The sequence below is a fragment of the Stomoxys calcitrans genome, chromosome 1, assembly GCF_963082655.1.
Source record: "Stomoxys calcitrans chromosome 1, idStoCalc2.1, whole genome shotgun sequence".
Classification (NCBI taxonomy): Eukaryota; Metazoa; Arthropoda; class Insecta; order Diptera; family Muscidae; genus Stomoxys; species Stomoxys calcitrans.
In genome coordinates, this window is record NC_081552.1 from 32,752,102 (window position 1) to 32,771,010 (window position 18,909).

Here is an 18,909-nt window from a genome sequence, read left to right on the forward strand (position 1 = left end):
CAAATGGGCCACATCGGTTGAGATTAGATATAGCTTCCATATAAACCGATCTTCCGATTTCACTTCTAGAGTTTTGTCCGAATCGGCTGAATGTTTGCATGTGGTGTTCCATTATGACTAGCAACAACTGTGCCATAGTACAGTCCAAATGGTATATAACCTGATATAGCTCCCATTTAAACCAATCCCCCAATTTGACTTCTTACAAACCGCAAATGTTGTTCGATTTGGCTGAAATTTTGCATATAGTGTTCTGTTATGACTTCTAACAATTGTTTCAAAATACGGTCCGAATCAGTCTATAATCTGATAAAAAGCCCCCATATAAGCCGGTCTCTTGGTTCCTAGAAGCATTAATAATTGCTGATTTGACAGAAGATTGGTTGCGCACTCTAGAGGCTCAAGAAGTCAAGACCCAAGATCGGTTTATATGGCAGCTATATCAGGTTATGAACCGATTTGAACCATACTTGGCACAGTTGTTGGATGTCATAACAAAACACGTCGTGCACAATTTCATTCCAATCGGATAAGAATTGCGCACTCTAGAGGCTCAAGAAGTCAAGACCCAAGATCGGTTTATATGGCAGCTATATCAGGTTATGTACCGATTTGAACCATACTAGGCAACGTTGTTGGATATCATAACAAAACACGTCGTGCAAAATATCATTCCAATCGGATAAGAATTGAGCACTCTAGAAGCTCAAGAAGTCAAGACCCAAGATCGGTTTATATGGCAGCTATATCAGGTTATGAACCGATTTAAACCATACTTGGCACAGTTGTTGGATATAATAACGAAACACGTCTTGCAAAATTTCATTCCAATCGGATAAGAATTGCGCACTCTAGAGGCTCAAGAAGTCAAAACCCAAGATCGGTTTATATGGCAGCTATATCAGGTTATAAACCGATTTTAACCATACTTGGCGCAGTTGTTGGATAACATAACAAAACACGTCGTACAAAATATCATTCCAATCGGATAAGAATTGCGCACTCTAGAAGCTCAAGAAGTCAAGACCCAAGATCGGTTTATATGGCAGCTATATCAGGTTATTAACCGATTTGAACCATACTCGGCAACGTTGTTGGATATCATAACAAAACACGTCGTGCAAAATTTCATTCCAATCGGGTAAGAATTGCGCACTCTAGAGGCTCGAGAAGTCAAAACCCAAGATCGGTTTATATGGCAGCTATTTCAGGTTATGAACCGATTTTAACCATACTTGGCGCAGTTGTTGGATGTCATAACAAAACACGTCGTGCAAAATATCATTCCAATCGGATAAGAATTGCGCACTCTAGAGGCTCAAGAAGTCAAGACCCAAGATCGGTTTATATGGCAGATATATCAGGTTATGAACCTATTTTAACTATACTTGGCACAGTTGTTGGATGTCATAACAAAACACGTCGTGCAAAATTTCATTCCAATCGGATAAGAATTGCGCACTCTAGAGGCTCAAGAAGTCAAGACCCAAGATCGGTTTATATGGCAGCTATATCAGGTTATGAACCGATTTGAACCATACTTGGCACAGTTGTTGGATGTCATAACAAAACACGTCGTGCACAATTTCATTCCAATCGGATAAGAATTGCGCACTCTAGAGGCTCAAGAAGTCAAGACCCAAGATCGGTTTATATGGCAGCTATATCAGGTTATGTACCGATTTGAACCATACTAGGCAACGTTGTTGGATATCATAACAAAACACGTCGTGCAAAATATCATTCCAATCGGATAAGAATTGAGCACTCTAGAAGCTCAAGAAGTCAAGACCCAAGATCGGTTTATATGGCAGCTATATCAGGTTATGAACCGATTTAAACCATACTTGGCACAGTTGTTGGATATAATAACGAAACACGTCTTGCAAAATTTCATTCCAATCGGATAAGAATTGCGCACTCTAGAGGCTCAAGAAGTCAAGACCCAAGATCGGTTTATATGGCAGCTATATCAGGTTATAGACCGATTTTAACCATACTTGGCGCAGTTGTTGGATATCATAACAAAACACGTCGTGCAAAATTTCATCCCAATCGGATAAGAATTGCGCACTCTAGAGGCTCAAGAAGTCAAGACCCAAGATCGGTTTATATGGCAGCTATATCAAAACATGGACCGATATGGCCCATTTACAATACCAACCGACCTACACTAATAAGATGTATTTGTGCAAAATTTCAAGCGGCTAGCTTTACTCCTTCGGTAGTTAGCGTGCTTTCGACAGACAGACGGACGGACATGGCTAGATCGACATAAAATTTCACGACGATCAAGAATATATATACTTTATGGGGTCTCAGACGAATATTTCGAGTAGTTACAATCAGAATGACGAAATTAGTATACCCCCCATCTTATGGTGGAGGGTATAAAAATGTTTTCGCAGAAAATTTCTACATTTAATTTGGTGAGATGTATGCCAATTGGGGTTTTGAAAGCATTTGGAGGATGAATGGAAATAGTTGAATAAGTTTTTGCCTCGTTTAGGGTCATGTTTAGGAAGAAATTAACTGCCGGTACTATTAACTTTTTATACCCACCACCATAGGATGGGGGTATACTAATCTAGTCATTCTGTGTGTAACATCTCGAAATATTCGTCTAAGACCCCATAAAGTGTATATATAATTGAGTCGATCTAGCCATGCCCGTCCGTCCGTCCGCCTGTCGAAATCACGATAGCGGTCGAACGCTTAAAGCTAGTCGCTTGAAATGTTGCACAGATACTTCCTTTTGATGTAGGTCGTTGGGGGATTGCAAATGGGCCACATCGGTTGAGATTAGATATAGCTTCCATATAAACCGATCTTCCGATTTCACTTCTAGAGTTTTGTCCGAATCGGCTGAATGTTTGCATGTGGTGTTCCATTATGACTAGCAACAACTGTGCCATAGTACAGTCCAAATGGTATATAACCTGATATAGCTCCCATTTAAACCAATCCCCCAATTTGACTTCTTACAAACCGCAAATGTTGTTCGATTTGGCTGAAATTTTGCATATAGTGTTCTGTTATGACTTCTAACAATTGTTTCAAAATACGGTCCGAATCAGTCTATAATCTGATAAAAAGCCCCCATATAAGCCGGTCTCTTGGTTCCTAGAAGCATTAATAATTGCTGATTTGACAGAAGATTGGTATGTAGAATAAAATTATGCCCTTCAACTAAATTTATGTACGCTTTTACTTGTGGTTACTGCAAATGAGCGGTTTTCGTTCGCTCTTATGTCAAAACCAGCTGATTTCACTAAGCAAAAACAGATGATTGAGTGACTGGAGTCCCTCACTGTAGTGACACAAAGTTAGTGGGCATAATTTTATTCTATATACCAAACTTCTGTAGAATCAGCAAAAATTAAAGCTTCTAGGAACCGAGAGACCGGTTTAAATGCGAGCTATATCAGGTTGTAGACAGATTTGGACCGTTTTCGGTACAGTTGTTGGAAATCGTGCAAAATTTCAGCCTAATCGGACAAAAGGTTGCGGCTTGTATGGACTCAAGAAGTCAAATCGGGAGATCGGTTTATATGTACAGTTTTGTACAGTTGTTGATAGTCCTAACAGAACACCGCAAGCCAAATCGGACGAAAATTTCAGGCTCCAGAAGTCAAATCGGGAGAGCGGTTTATATTTATTTCAGCCAAATCGGACAAAAATTGCGGATTACAGGGGCTTGCGGAGAAGTCAAATCGGAAGATCGGTTTATATGGGGACTACATCTAAATCTGAACCGATATAACTCATAGAAACCGGTCTCTCGATTATCCTTCTTGGCATGTAGAACAAAATTATGCAGTTGAACTATATTTAGTTTTTATAAATTTTAACGGAATCCATGGTGGTGGGTTCCCAACATTCGGCGCGACCGAACTTAGCACGCTTTTACGTGGTTTTAATTAAAACAAAAAAAGTTGTGGATAACAATGAAATTCTTTATTTGTGTGAAGTCACGGCAACGACCAATATGTATGGAACTCGATTTCTTTTGCATGGCCACTACGGGCACGCTTGCAGAAGTTGCACCTAATTTTCGACAATTTTCAAGCATAAATCGGCCGGTACTGCTGCAATTTCGTTTTCGATATTCGTACGAAGTTCATCAATCGTCGCTGGCTTTTTGGCATAGACTTGACGTAGCCCCACAGGAAATAGTCTAACGGCGTCAAATCGCACGACCGAGGCGGCCAATCGACTGGATCATTTCGTGAGGATGGATCATTTCGTTCTCCAAACTTGTGTGGCTTGAGGGTCTTAAGCCCGCAAAAGCGGCGTTTTTTGTCCGATGTCACTGTAATTCAAAACAGAAAGTTGTGCTAGGGGCCCTATATGCCATAAAGACCGATATGCCGGTTTAAGTTTTAAGTCCATAAAAGCCACATTTTCTGTCCGAATTCGCTGAAATTTAAAACAAACAGATATTTAAAGCCGCCCGACGTCGCACCTGAAAATGGTCCAGATAGGACAATATTTAGATATTTAGTTGCGATATAGACCAATCTGCTGATTTAGGGTTTTAAGCCCATAAAAGCCGCATTTTTTGTCCGATTTCGCTGAAATTTGAAATAATGAATTGATTAAAGCCTACTGATATGCGTCTCGAAAATGGTTCGGATCGGTCTCTATTGAGATATAGCTGTCATATAGACCGATATGCCGATTTAGGGTCTTAAGCCCATAAAAGCCGCAATTATTATCCGATTACGATTATGGGAGGCTTAAAGTGAGTTTATTTAAGCCTCCCGACATCCGATTCAAATATGGATCACATCGGGCTATATTTAGATATAGCTGTCATATAGACTAATCTGCTGGGCCTTAAGCCCATAAAATCTGCATGTATTACCCGATTTCAATGAAATTTGACACAGAGACTTGTATTAAGCCTGCCGTCATCCAACCTGCATATGGTCCAAATCAGACTATACTTAGATATATTGGGTTGCCCAAAAAGTAATTGCGGATTTTTTAAAAGAAAGTAAATGAATTTTTAATAAAACTTAGAATGAACTTTAATCAAATATACTTTTTTTACACTTTTTTTCTAAAGCAAGCTAAAAGTAACAGCTGATAACTGACAGAGGAAAGAATGCAATTACAGAGTCACAAGCCGTTGAAAAAATTTGTCAACGCCGACTATATGAAAAATCCGCAATTACTTTTTGGGCAACCCAATAGCTTGTTTGTTTTTGGGTGATTGGGTGATAATAGAAAAATTAAACGGCAACACTGGTGTCATTTTTCTCACTATTTCCAATTTCCGTTACGAACTACTAGTCCGGCCTTTCATAAACAGGTTTAGTTCTGCATATATGAGCACTTTAGAGCATTTAATCGTGCAAGCTATACTTACCATTTATATATTTTACTTTATTTTATTTTATGTTATTTAATTATTTTAGAAAAGCATAGGCCGATTATAGATTGCAAGCAACGTTTATATGTGTTAAAACACCGTTTCATCATTTTAAATGGATTTGAATGGTGATATACATCACCCTTAAAATATCAAACGTACTTGCTGAACTTCTGTGTGTATGACCGGCCTTATTTTATTATCCAGCTTGCAACGACAATATTGCTCACAATTACTCTCACTCTCTTTCAGTATCCACAGCAGCAGTGTCATAACGTTGCATTACGTGGTCTTGCTCTTGCTTGCTTTTCAGTCTTTAATTTACATTCAGTGCGATAACATATGCGCTTGCAGTGTACGCTTGGCAGTTTGTAAAACAATTGAACCATATAGGGTAAATATATTCTGGAAATTTCTTCGAGTGTGTGTTACATTTTTGCCTTCAAAACTTATCTATTGCGGTTAAATTCCGGGAAAACAAGTAAATCAATTGTAGCATGCAAAAGAAATGTATTGTTGTTTAACAACTGGCTCAGGCGAAGTATAAGTGTTTATTTATTGAGACTGGACGGACTCCCAAGTTATATGTGAACCCCATATATCAAATTCCTCTCATAGTGATAGTTACACTTGTTTTTTTTTAATTAATAAATTTGGAAACATGTAAACTAAAGGAAAGGAAATATCCTTATCTGAAAGAAAAATAATTATTAAATTGTGGAAAGAAGGACAAAGCTTTAGAAATATTGGTGGAACAGTTGGAAGAACGTATTTTTCTGTCCAGCGCGTATTAATAATTACAAAGAAACCGGCATTATAACTTGAAAGCCTCGACCTGGGCGTCCAAAAAAATTATCCGTTAGAGAAGAGAGCAAAGTGATTAATATGGCAAGCAACAACCCTCGTATAACATCAACCAAAATTGTTGAAAATATTAAAACAATGTTTAAACAAGTAAAAGCGTGCTAAGTTCGGCCGGGCCGAATCTTATATACCCTCCACCATGGATCGCATTTGTCGAGTTCTTTTCCCGGCATCTCTTCTTAGGCAAAAAAAAGGATGTAAGAAAAGATTTGCTCTGCTGTTAGAGCGATATCAAGATATGGTCCGGTTTGGACCACAATTAAATTATGTGTTGGAGACCTGTGTAAAATGTCAGCCAATTCGAATAAGAATTGCGCCCTTTGTGGGCTCAAGAAGTAAAATAGAGAGATCGATTTATATGGGAGCTGTATCGGCCTATAGACCGATTCAGACCATAATAAACACGTATATTAATGGTCATAAGAGAATCCGTAGTAAAAAATTTCAGGCAAATCGGATAATAATTGCGACCTCTAGAGGCTCAAGAAGTCAAGATCCCAGATCGGTTTATATGGCAGCTATATCAGGTTATGGACCGATTTGAACCATAATTATCACAATTGTTGGATATAACAACAAAACACGTCGTGCAAAATTTCATTTCAATCGGATAAGAATTGCGCCCTCTAGAGGCTCAAGAAGTCAAGACCCAAGATCGGTTTATATGGCAGCTATATCAGGTTATGAACCGATTTGAACTATATTTGGCACAGTTGTTGGGTATCATAGCAAAACACGTCGTGCAAAATGTCATTCCAATCGGATAAGAATTGCGCACGCTAGAGGCTCAAGAAGTCAAGACCCAAGATCGGTTTATATGGCAGCTATATCAGGTTATGGACCGATTTGAACTATACTTGGCACAGTTGTTGGATATCATAGCAAAACACGTCGTGCAAAATTTCATTCCAATCGGATAAGAATTGCGCCCTCTAGAGGCTCAAGAAGTCAAGACCCAAGATCGGTTTATATGGCAGCTATATCAGGTTATGAACCGATTTGAACTATATTTGGCACAGTTGTTGTATATCATAGCAAAACACGTCGTGCAAAATTTCATTCCAATCGGATAAGAATTGCGCACTCTAGAGGCCCAAGAAGTCAAGACCCAAGATCGGTTTATATGGCAGCTATATCAAAACATGGACCGATATGGCCCATTTACAATACCAACCGACCTACACTAATAAGAAGTATTTGTGCAAAATTTCAAGCGGCTAGCTTTACTCCTTCGGAAGTTAGCGTGCTTTCGACAGACAGACGGACGGACGGACGGACGGACGGACAGACGGACGGACATGGCTAGATCGACATAAAATGTCACGACGATCAAGAATATATATACTTTATGGGGTCTCAGACGAATATTTCGAGTAGTTACAAACAGAATGACGAAATTAGTATACCCCCCATCTTATGGTGGAGGGTATAAGAAAGCATCTGTGCCGAAACTGCCAGAAAAATATTACATAGAGCTGGATTTCATGGAAGAGTTGCTCGAAGAAAGCCGTATTTTTCAGTCATAAACAGACAAAAGCGGACTGCATTCGCTAATACTTTCATCAAAAAGTCTCCTGAATTCTAGAAACAAATTATTTTCCCCGACGAGATCAAATTCCGTATATCTGGCATTAAAGGTCGGCAAATAGTGTGGCGCAAATCCGGGACTGAGCTATTGGGTTGCCCAAAAAGTAATTGCGGATTTTTTAAAAGAAAGTAAATGCATTTTGAATAAAACTTAGAATGAACTTTAATCAAATATACTTTTTTTCTAAAGCAAGCTAAAAGTAACAGCTGATAACTGACAGAAGAAAGAATGCAATTACAGAGTCACAAGCTGTGAAAAAATTTGTCAACGCCGACTATATGAAAAATCCGCAATTACTTTTTGGGCAACCCAATAGAAGAACAAAATTTAGTTGGACCGGTGAAGCACGATGGTGGTGGAGTTATGGTGTGGGGATGTATGGCTACTTGTGGAGTGGGTCAATTAGAATTTATTGAGTCCAAAATGGATAAATGGGGTTATCTCAATATTTTGAAAAAAAAAACAAGTAAAAGCGTGCTAAGTTCGGCCGGGCCGAATCTTATATACCCTCCACCATGGATCGCATTTGTCGAGTTCTTTTCCCGGCATCTCTTTTTAGGCAAAAAAAGGATATAAGAAAATATTTGCTCTGCTATTAGAGCGATATCAAGATATGGTCCGGTTTGGACCACAATTAAATTATATATTCGAGACCTGTGTAAAATGTCATCCAATTCGAATAAAATTGGCGCCCTTTGGGGGCTCAAGAAGTAAAATAGAGAGATCGATTTCTATGGGAGCTGTATCGGCCTATAGACCGATTCAGACCATAATAAACACGTATGTTAATGGTCATGAGAGAATCCGTCGTACAAAATTTCAGGCAAATCGGATAATAATTGCGACCTCTAGAGGCTCAAGAAGTCAAGATCCCAGATCGGTTTATATGGCAGCTATATCAGGTTATGAACCGACTTGTACTTTATTTGACATAGTTGTTGAAAGTAACAATAAAAAACGTCTTGCGAAATTTCAGCCAAATCGGATAGAAATTGCGCCCTCTAGAAGCTCAAGAAGTCAAGTCCCCAGATCAGGTTATAAACCGATTTGAACCATATTTGGCACAGTTGTTGGATATCATAACGAAATACTACGTGCCAAAATTCATTCAAATTGGATAAGAATTGCGCCCTCTAGAGGCTTAAGAAGTCAAGACCCAAGATCGGTTTATATGACGGCTATATAAGGTTATGGACCGATTTGAACCATACTTGGCACAGTTGTTGGATATCGTAACAAAACACGTCGTGCAAAATTTCATTCCAATCGGATAAGAATTGCGCACTCTAGAGGCTCAAGAAGTCAAGATCCCAGATCGGTTTATATGGCAGCTATATCAGGTTATGGACCGATTTGAACCATACTTATCACAATTGTTGGATATAACAACAAAACACGTCGTGCAAAATTTCATTTCAATCGGATAAGAATTGCGCCCTCTAGAGGCTCAAGAAGTCAAGACCCAAGATCGGTTTATATGGCAGCTATATCAGGTTATGAACCGATTTGAACTATATTTGGCACAGTTGTTGGGTATCATAGCAAAACACGTCGTGCAAAATGTCATTCCAATCGGATAAGAATTGCGCACGCTAGAGGCTCAAGAAGTCAAGACCCAAGATCGGTTTATATGGCAGCTATATCAGGTTATGGACCGATTTGAACTATACTTGGCACAGTTGTTGGATATCATAGCAAAACACGTCGTGCAAAATTTCATTCCAATCGGATAAGAATTGCGCACTCTAGAGGCTCAAGAAGTCAAGACCCAAGATCGGTTTATATGGCAGCTATATCAGGTTATGAACCGATTTGAACTATATTTGGCACAGTTGTTGTATATCATAGCAAAACACGTCGTGCAAAATTTCATTCCAATCGGATAAGAATTGCGCACTCTAGAGGCTCAAGAAGTCAAGACCCAAGATCGGTTTATATGGCAGCTATATCAAAACATGGACCGATATGGCCCATTTACAATACCAACCGACCTACACTAATAAGAAGTATTTGTGCAAAATTTCAAGCGGCTAGCTTTACTCCTTCGGAAGTTAGCGTGCTTTCGACAGACAGACGGACGGACGGACGGACAAACGGACGGACATGGCTAGATCGACATAAAATGTCACGACGATCAAGAATATATATACTTTATGGGGTCTCAGACGAATATTTCGAGTAGTTACAAACAGAATGACGAAATTAGTATACCCCCCATCTTATGGTGGAGGGTATAAAAAAGCATCTGTGCCGAAACTGCCAGAAAAATATTACATAGAGCTGGATTTCATGGAAGAGTTGCTCGAAGAAAGCCGTATTTTTCAGTCATAAACAGACAAAAGCGGACTGCATTCGCTAATACTTTCATCAAAAAGTCTCCTGAATTCTAGAAACAAATTATTTTCCCCGACGAGATCAAATTCTGTATATCTGGCATTAAAGGTCGGCAAATAGTGTGGCGCAAATCCGGGACTGAGCTATTGGGTTGCCCAAAAAGTAATTGCGGATTTTTTAAAAGAAAGTAAATGCATTTTGAATAAAACTTAGAATGAACTTTAATCAAATATACTTTTTTACACTTTTTTTTTTCTAAAGCAAGCTAAAAGTAACAGCTGATAACTGACAGAAGAAAGAATGCAATTACAGAGTCACAAGCTGTGAAAAAATTTATCAACGCCGACTATATGAAAAATCCGCAATTACTTTTTGGGCAACCCAATAGAAGAACAAAATTTAGTTGGACCGGTGAAGCACGATGGTGGTTGAGTTATGGTGTGGGGATGTATGGCTGCTTGTGGAGTGGGTCAATTAGAATTTATTGAGTCCAAAATGGATAAATGGGGTTATCTCAATGTTTTGAAAAAAAAAAATTGAAACCAAGTGCTGCTAAACTAGGGTTAGCAACGACATTTTGGTTCCAACAAGATAACGATCCAAAGCATACATCGGAGGTTGTTAGGCTTTGGCTTCTACATAACACTCCCAAGCAGCTTAAAACACCACCCCCAATCACCAGATCTCAACCCCATTGAGCATCTTTGGGATCTATTGGAGAAACCAGAGAAACTTTATAACCAGCAAGGAGATGTTACGAAGTGTCATGCAGGCAGAATGGGGGAAAAAACATCTGAGGAAACAGAGAAGTGGGTAAACTCCATGCCAAATAGACTAAGCGCAGTCTTAAAACAACGTGGCTCTCCTAGCAAATATTAGGAATGTGTTAATGTGTTTTTATTTTGTGTTTAAATAACTCTTTTGTTTATTTTTAATTACTGAACAATCATATTTAAATCGCTCTAGAGTAAAAGTGCTTAACCAAACTTAGAATTTTGTTTTTGTTTTTTGATGTTAGGAATATGAAGAAAAAATATATGTAAAGGAGTTGATTTGATTTATATTGGGTTGCCCAAAAAGTAATTGCGGATTTTTCATATAGTCGGCGTTGACAAATTTTTTCACAGCTTGTGACTCTGTAATTGCATTCTTTCTTCTGTCAGTTATCAGCTGTTACTTTTAGCTTGCTTTAGAAAAAAAGTGTAAAAAAGTATATTTGATTAAAGTTCATTCTAAGTTTTATTAAAAATTCATTTACTTTCTTTTAAAAAATCCGCAATTACTTTTTGGGCAACCCAATAATTTTATTTTGTGTTCTTTAACCAATCATAAAAGTTTGTCAGGTGAACGCAGACTTTATGGGCTATGTGTATATTCTTGATCGTCTCGACGTTCTGAGTCTCGATCTAGCCATGTCCGCCCGTCGGTCAATATCACGATAGCGGTAGAACGGGTAAAGCTAGCCGCTTAAAATTTTGCACAGATATTTAATATAGATGTATGTCAATCCCATGGCAGCCGGTTGTTCGTACCGGATTGTCTCGATGGTTTCCTTCATCGGCAAAGGCTGCCATTTTAGTGTACAACACTGCTACAACAACAACATTGATGTATGTCATTGGATATTGCAAATGAGCCATATCGGTTCAGATTTGGAAATAGCTCTGATATAAACCGATTTGATTTCTTGAGCCCCTGGAAGCCGCAATTTTCATACGATTAGGCTGACTTTTTGCACATTGTGTTCTGTTTTGACTTCCAACAACTGTGCCAAGTACGGTCCGAATCGGTCTATAACCTGTTATAGCTCCCAAATTAACCGATTTCTCGATTTTTGTTCAATTTGGTTGAAATTTTGCACATTGTGTTCCGTTAGGACTTCCAACAACTTTGCCAAGTACGGTACAAATCTGTCAAGAACCTAATGAAGCTCCCATATTTTAGCAGAATTCATGGTGGTGGGTTCCCAGGATTCGGCCCGGCCGAACTTGGCACGCTTTTACTTATTTTATGTATTAAATTTCATCACATAGAATGACCATTAGATCATTCTTTCTTAATTAAATCTTTGTTTATCCATATTAATTTATGTATTTCTACAAACTGCATTTTCGCATACTGCATCTCGGCAATACTGACGGCATTTTTTCTCAATATCTTTTTCCATTACCAACAGGCTTAGTTCTGCCAAAAGACTTTTATGTGGAATATAATCAAATTGAGCACTTTATAGTATTTAAACATGCAAGCTTAACACACCATTGCAGAGTGTAACAGGATAAGAAGAATGTTTCATATATTTTATTATACCCTCCACCATAAGATGGGGGGCATACTAATTTCGTCATTCTGTTTGTAACTACTCGAAATATTCGTCTGAGACCCCATAAAGTATATATATTCTTGATCGTCGTGAAATTTTATGTCGATCTAGCCATGTCCGTCCGTCTGTCCGTCCGTCCGTCCGTCCGTCCGTCTGTCTGTCGAAAGCACGCTAACTTCCGAAGGAGTAAAGCTAGCCGCTTGAAATTTTGCACAAATACTTCTTTTTAGTGTAGGTCGGTTGGTATTGTAAATGGGCCATATCGGTCCATGTTTTGATATAGCTGCCATACAAACCGATCTTGGGTCTTGACTTCTTGAGCTTGTAGAGTGCGCAATTCTTATCCGATTGGAATGAAATTTTGCATGACGTGGTTTGCTATGATATCCAACAACTGTGCCAAGTATGGTTTAAATCGATCCATAACCTGATATAGCTGCCATATAAACCGATCTTGGGTCTTGACTTCTTGAGCCTCTAGCGTGCGCAATTCTTATCCGATCAGAATGAAATTTTGCACGACGTGTTTTGTTATGTTATTCAACAACTGTGCCAAGTATGGTTGAAATCGGTCCATAACCTGATATAGCTGCCATATAAACCGATCTTGGGTCTTGACTTCTTGAGCCTCTAGAGTGCGCAATTCTTATCCGATTGAAATGAAATTTTGCACGACGTGTTTTCTTATTATATCCAACAACAATGCCAAGTATGGTTCAAATCTGTCCATAACCTGATATAGCTACCATATAAACCGATCTTGGGTCTTGACTTCTTGACCCTCTAGAGGGCGCAATTCTTATCCGATTGGAATGGAATTTCGCACGACGTGTTTTGTTATGATACCCAACAACTGTGCCAAGTATGGTTCAAATCGGTCCATAACCTGATATAGCTACCATATAAACCGATCTTGGGTCTTGACTTCTTGACCCTCTAGAGGGCACAATTCTTATCCGATTTGAATGAATTTTTGCACGAAGTATTTCGTTAAGATATCCAACAACTGTGCCAAGTAAGGTTAAAATCGATTCATAACCGGATATAGCTGTCATATAAACAGATCTGGGGATTTGATTTCTTGAGCTTCTAGAGGGCGCAATTCCTATCCGATTTGGCTGAAATTTTGCATGACGTATTTTATTTTTACTTTCAACAACTGTGTCAAATAAGGTTTAAATCGGTGCATAACCTGATATAGCTGCCATATAAACCGATCTGGGATCTTGACTTCTTGACCCCTAGAGGTCGCAATTATTATCCGATATGCCTGAAATTTTGTACGATGGATCCTCTCATGACCATCAACAAACGTGTTTATTATGGTCTGAATCGGTCTATAGCCCGATACAGATCCCATATAAATCGTTCTCTCTATTTTTCTTCGTGAGCCCCAATTGGCGCAATTCTTATACGAATTGGCTGAAATTTTACACAGGTCTCCAACATATAATTTAATTGTGGTCCGAACCGGACCATATCTTGATATCGTTTTAATAGCAGAGCAACTCTTTTCTTATATCCTTTTTTGCCTAAGAAGAGATGCCGAGAAAAGAACTCGACAAATGTGATCCATGGTGGAGGGTATATAAGATTCGGCCCGGCCGAACTTAGCACGCCTTTTCTTGTTTTAATTAATTACATCCTCCACCATAAGATAGGGTTATACTAACTTCGCCATTTTGTTTGCGACACATCGTAATATTGGGCTAAGACCCCATAAAGTATATATATTCTTGATCGACATGACATGTTAAGTGGATCCAGCCATGTCTGTCCGTCTGTCTGTCCATGGAAAGCACTCTTTATTCGAGGAAATAAAGCTAGACGCTTTTAATTTTGCACAAATTTTGGCTGGGATTATAAATGGATCATATCGGCCCATGTTTTCATATAGCTGCTATATAAACCGATCTTAGATCTGGACTTCCTGAGCCTCTAGATGGTGCAATCCTTATCCGAATTGACTGAATTTTTGTTATGACTTCCAACAACCGTCAAAATCGGTTCACAATTTGATAAAGCTGCCATATAAACTTATCTCGGATCTTGATTTTTTTAAGCCTCTAGAGAGCGCAATTATTATCCGATTTGGCAATAATGTTGCACGAAGTCTTTTGTTCGTACTTCCAACAAGTATGGTCAGAATGGTATTGCCAAGTATCGGTTCATAACCTGATATAAACTGATCTCCGGATTATACTTCTTGAGACCATAGAAAGCGCAATTTTTATGGGATTTGGTTGAAATTTGTACAACTACTCCTACTATGATCTTCAACATGTGTGCCAAATATGGTCTCCACTACAAATTTTCCACAATGATTTCTACCCTGGTCATGTCGGAGACCAAACCAAGTATGGTCCGAATCGGTCCATAACCTGATATGGCTTCAACAGCATTACAATTTTTGTCCATTATCCTTTGTTTGCATATAAAGAAATACTGGACAAAGAAGTTGACAATTGCGATCCCTGGTGGAGGGTATATACAATTCGGCCCGGCCGAACTTAGCACGCTTTTACTTGTATCATTTCATTTCACTTCATCTCATTTTATTTCATTTCATTTCAATATTAACAGCAACAATGCAGTCATGTTCCAATACGTGGTCTTCCTGATTCTCAATCGTTAATTAACCATCAGTCGGAAAAATCAACATCTCCCGATTCTCATTAAAGCCTCTGTTGCTAAAAGGCACATAAGCTGTCGCGACAGATCTGTTAAAAGTGGTCATAAAGCAGCAACAATGTCATTAGGCAAGCTAGTATTTTCTGCTAACGCCTTCGACATATGCATACAGCCCTCTACAGCTGTGGTTGCCGATACATTTTCATGGAATGTTTTTGACACCAAACTAAATAACGCACTACATGCAAAACTTAATGATATGGTCAAAAAGGCAGATTTAAATATTTTGCACTCCGAGATTCAGCAACTTCGCAAAAAAAAAAAAAATAAAAATCTCAAATCAGAACTAACCGATAAGAAGCTGAAAATGGAAAAGCTGTCAAAATGATGCAATGTTGTGCTCTCAGGCAGAAATGTAGCACAATAAAAGAAGCTGACAATGGATTCTCCAGTCTTTGCTCAAATATACTAACTACGAGATCAAACGTTACTAAACGTAAACTTCCGTTCAACAAAGGTTTATTGTTTATGTTAAATTCTAACATGGAGTTAAATACTGTCTTATCCACGTGACAGACTATTCACTTATGACAATTCGAAAAAATAGGGCGTTTTTATGGAAATTGCAAATTTAGCCATGAACATTCCATTGCAGGAACAGGGGCAAACTTCTCACATATTACCGAGTGCTGCCCGATTCCACTTTTAGCTCAATGATAAGGACCTCCCTGCTATAGCCGAGTCCGAACGGCGTGTCGCCATGAAGGAAAGTGATGCTGAATATCTAAGCAATCGTATTGGAATAGTGAAGTTCGTTTATACGATTACGATTAAGAAGAGAATTAAGAATTGATAGTTGGGTAAGCCATAAAGGTATGATGAATGAGTTCCAGATAATATGTTTACTTCAACGAACCTGGCACATATGAATTTCAACATTGGAAGAAAGACTATTGTGTTTTCGTCGATTTTACGTTCGCATTCTATAGGTTTCCGCGCAACTCTTAATTGAACAAAACTATCTGCCATTGGGCCCTCGACCAAAACTGATTTATCAGGGCAATATTAGTAAGGTATGGAACGGTAGTCTATTATCGGATGGTTTCAGAGAGTCAGACAAGGTCATCTGTTGAGTCCCCTGCTGTTCTCACTGTTTTTGAATAATATGCACAATGAACTGCCCTCCGGTTTAGTTATGGAGGATATGGAAATCAAGCTGCATATGCACGCAGACGACCTATAATCCTATTGGCGGACTCTCCTTCAAAATTACTCTTCCCGAAATTAATGCTTAAAATGGGCTCTTCAGGGGAATTTTTAGGAGGGACACCCAAGGTTACATGGATCTCATCCCATACAGTTAGTTCATAAATATAAATATGTTGGGATTAACGTAACCTATAAAATGTAATTCAGAAAACATCTCGATAGAAATTAGAGGGATCTAAGTTGACAATAAATGCCACATGTGTACGATAATTTTTCGAAACGGCAGCAATGTTGGTTTTATTCTCGGTATTCGAATGTTATGAACAGGCAGGGAAACTTTTAAACTTTTAAAACTAAAAAGATTTGATTTCTACCTAATAATACCGAAAATAACATGATTCATCTGGAGACTGGTCACCCCAGTATGTGTTCGGAAACACTTAAAATGAACTTCAAGTATATGGCGAAAGTACTCTCAATGCCTTAGGAAAGGCTCCCCCGAATTGTGGCCGATAATGTTATTCATACTGACAACTTACGAATAAGAAAACCGGGGGGATTTATCTTCGGATCTAGGAATTGTAATGGACTTCAGCCTCATGATGTATTGTATATTCAAATTTCCAATATAACAATTAACATATTTTGTGGATATGAACTCATACAAGAAGATGAGTTTGATATTTCCAGCAAGAGAAATAATAATACAGAGGGTATTTGAACAATAGAGATGAGACGGATAACAGGTATCACTTTTTAGCCATTGTCCAATTTTTGATCACTTAAGAACAGTTTATTTCGGTAAAAATATACTTCCACTTACAACACTGAGTGTTATGAAATTCTTAATGGTAAAGTTTTAATACAACTGCATAAATGTTGAGCAAATAGCTTAGGATACAGAAGGTTTATACAAAATGAGTTTTCTCCTTGAAATTTTGTTAATCAAATAATTCAACTTTATATAAATACAACATTGTCATATCATAATAAAAAGCCAATCTTACAAAGAACATATATGTAATGTCAAATTCTATTAGTAGTTTTTTTTTCCTTTATAAATGAACTATTATAATAAAAAACTCTAATCTAGTCAGATCAAATCAAATCAAATCATTCGGTGCGATAACATATGGTGTTGTAGTATACGCTTGGCAATTTGTAAAACCAGAGTAATTGAACGATATATGGTGAGTATATTCTGGAAAATTCTTCTAGTGTTAAATTTTTTCCGCCACAGTTCATCATATTGGGGTAAAATTTTGGGAAAACGACTCTTTTCAATAGTGACATACTAAAGAAATGTATTGTTTTTATACCCTACACCACTACAGGTTATTATAACTTAGTAAATTTGTTTGTAATAACCAGAAGGAAGAGAGCTAGACCCATTGATAAGCATAGCGAACGACTCAGAATCACTTTCTGATTCGATTTAGCTTTGTCCGTCTGTCTGTCCATGTTAATTTGTGAACAAAATACAGATCGCAATTTTCATCCAATCACCTTCAAATTTGGTATAGGATTTTTTTTGCCAAGAGACGAAGCCTATTGAAATTGGAAAAAAATCGGTTCAAATTTTGATACAGCTCCCATATATAAGTTCGTTTGATTTGGACTTGGTTAGGTTTTAGTGGAAGTCTGCCATCAGATTCACTTAAACGTTTTCGTCCATTGTAATACCACAGGAACAGAAAAGAAAGATGACTTCTAGTTTCTACCGTTGAACCATCCAGATCGCTTTAAAAATCCCAATAACTTTCGAATGTTCACATCTGTTAAATTAGACAGGTTCTCAAAGAAATGAGAACCTAAAGTGGAAAGTGGTGGAAAGGTGTTCTAAAGTCTCTTCTTCTTCAATGTCCTTACAGCTTCTGCAAAAGTCGTTGCTTTTGTCAGTCTGTCAGCATGATTACCGATTAGACAGTGACCTCTCGTAATGGACATATTGACTGAGACGTCTGTTCTGTTCTAGACGTCTGGTCTAATATTGCAATGATGTGGTTATTTGCTAACAGATTCTCTCGAAGGGAAGGATTTTCTTATGACTCTCAATACTTCCGGCGAATTTCACTGAAATCGGTTCAGATTTGAATATAGCTCCCATATATATATCGCCCGATTTTCTCTCCTACAGCCACTACAAGTGAATTTTTTTTTTACCAATCTTCTCCAACGCTTTCCTCAACAACTACTACATTATCTTAGAAATTTTGTCGAAATCGGTTTAGTTTAGATATAGCTCTCATATATATGTTTCGTCCGATTTTAAGTAATTTGCAATTATGTTTTCATGTGTCAATCGATTGTCACGAAAATTGGCATACGTATTTCTCTAATAACTGTTAAACTGTTTTGCAATTTTTATCCATTATCCTTTGTTTGCCTATAAAGAGATATCGGCCAAAAAAAATGACAAATGAGATCCATGGTAGAGGGTATATAAGATTCGGCCCGGCCGTGTTCATGTTTTCACTTGTTGTCACTCGATTCAATCGCCAAGCTATTTTCCCCTTTATGAAACCAGCTGCTTTTAATGACTAGGCGTACGAATCGAGTGACAAAATGAAAAAAATATGTGTG

The 18,909-nt window shown here is 38.1% G+C and overlaps 1 protein-coding gene across 1 annotated transcript in view; it reads left to right on the forward strand.

Annotated features, from left to right (window-relative positions):
• The first annotated feature begins 5,643 nt into the window (after window positions 1–5,643).
• Window positions 5,644–18,909, forward strand: part of LOC106094284 (uncharacterized) — a 40,344-nt gene continuing 27,078 nt past the window's right edge. Inside the window, exon 1 of the mRNA XM_059369649.1 lies at window positions 5,644–5,771. The gene's annotated coding sequence lies outside the window, so the exon portion shown is untranslated. The remainder of the gene's footprint in view (window positions 5,772–18,909) is intronic.